Source organism: Lathyrus oleraceus, chromosome 5, assembly GCF_024323335.1.
Source record: "Lathyrus oleraceus cultivar Zhongwan6 chromosome 5, CAAS_Psat_ZW6_1.0, whole genome shotgun sequence".
In the NCBI taxonomy this organism is placed as follows: Eukaryota; Viridiplantae; Streptophyta; class Magnoliopsida; order Fabales; family Fabaceae; genus Lathyrus; species Lathyrus oleraceus.
In genome coordinates, this window is record NC_066583.1 from 327016315 (window position 1) to 327018517 (window position 2203).

Genomic DNA, 2203 nt, shown 5'->3' on the forward strand with positions numbered 1-2203 from the left:
CCTTGAGAATATTATGGGTTTATGAGTCAGTCATCTTAACCTGTCATATCTGATAGATGGAATAGAGACTCTGGGAACTTTTTAGAACATGATCTACAGGTTTTTATCCTTAGTACACTCCTTTGGGACGGTTCTCACCCAGACTCCATGCTCGTGACTTGCAACAAACCCTTGATTCTTGGTTGATCCAATCAAGTCTTGTCAATATCAATGGAACTTGGGTGTTGATAAGGTGCAAACCATAATCCACCAAAATGGATGATTGATCTTGATAATGACTTGATTCATCCCTTGACCTTTGTTTGCCTTGTGTGTGATCCCTTATTTGTGATTGTTACATTCATGCATTCATGCGCATCATAGCATTCATCACACGAAAATTTCAAGGAACTAAGGTGTCATTTGCAAATATTTTCAGACCATGGATTATGGACGAAGGAACACTAAGAAGTACAGTTTCAGATGTCCAGATTTGAAAGAGTTAAGGAAGATAGCATCTTTTGTATTAGATCCCTTGGACTTCAAACAACGCCATAGGAAGCATCTGTCCATCTTGTCTGCTGATGTAGTTGAAGGGCTCTTGAGTGTGCTAGTGCAGTTCTATGATCCTCTCTACCATCGTTTCACTTTCCTAGATTTTCAGCTTGCGCCTACATTGGAGGAGTATTCTCATCTTTTGGGGATACATGTTTCTTATAGAGTGCCTTTTAGTGGATCGGAGGAGATTCCCCGATCTAGTATTATTGCTGAAGCTCTTCACTTGAAGAAATCTGAGATAGAGTCTCATTGGGTGAAGAAAGGAGGATTGTTTGGGTTGCCATCCGTTTTCCTCATCAAGGAAGCTACTACTTTTTCTCAAGCTGGTAGTGTGAATGCTTTTGAAGCTATCTTTGTGTTGCTCATCTATGGATTAGATTTGTTCCCTAACATTGACGGTTTTGTTGATGTTAACGCTATTAGACTTTTCTTGATTGGGAATCATGTGCCTACTTTGTTGGGTGATATGTATTTCTCTTTGCATCTAAGGAATTCTAAGGGTGGTGGAACTATTGTCTGTTGCATTCCTCTTGTGTACAAGTGGTTTATTTCGCACTTACCTCAGACGCCTGCTTTTGTGGAGAACAAACAATGTATAAGGTGGTCTCAGAGACTTATGTCTCTCACTAATGACGATATAGTTTGGTATGATCCGTCTTTGAGCAGTTTGGAGATTATTGATAGTTGTGGTGAATTCTCTAATGTGCCTCTCATTGGTACACAAGGAGGAATTAACTATAACCCTGCTTTGGCTAGTCGTCAACTTGGGTTCCCCTTGAGAGACAAACCTAATAACATGTTGTTAGAGGGTCTTTTCAATTAAGAGGGTAAAGATCCCCAACATTTGAAGCAGAAGATTATGCATGCTTGGCATAATGTGCATAGGAAAGGAAGATCCGAGCTTGGTCCGCGCAATTGTGTAGCTTTGGAAGCTTACACTCTTTGGGTAAAGAAGAGAGCTATGGAGTTGAAGATGCCTTGTCCTTGTGAAAGACATATGTCTATGGTTGTGGTTGAGCCATTAACTCTCCCTAACCAAGATGTAGAGGAGTTGGAAGACGCGCTCGTCAAGATGAAGCAAAAGAATGATATGTGGGAAGAGCGTTTCCATGTGTAGCACCTCAAATTTGCCCTCCTCATTCATGCATTCATTTTAGGTCATTTAACATTTCATATTGCATTTCATCATGTCAATCAGAATTAGCTCCAAGAGTTTGTCTTCCAAGAAGCTTGTATTCATCTGGGTATCAAGGTCAAAGTAGGGTTCCTTAAGGATTGAGATGCATTATTGGTTTGAAGGTCTTATGGATGTTGTGTAGAGCTCTTGGGAGCTAGGGTTTCGTTTTCAGAGGTTTTCTTCAAAGGATCGAGTTTAATGGGCTCAGTATAGTGCGAAATTCAACTGTGAAGTCAAAAGTCAACTGTTGGTCAACTGAAGGTCAAATGGCCAGGGAATGACTTGAGTTACTTCCAACATGTTCAAATGGGGTCTATTCATCATTCAAACGTTCATCTTAAAGGAGTAAAAGCCTGTTCCTGAGCTGTCATGCTCGCTAGGCGAGCAGAATGGTTCGCCTAGCGAGTCCCAAGAAAAGCCACTAGAATCACTTGCGCTCAGAAGAACTCCCTGAACTGTCATGCTCGCTAGGCGAGCAAATTCTTCGCT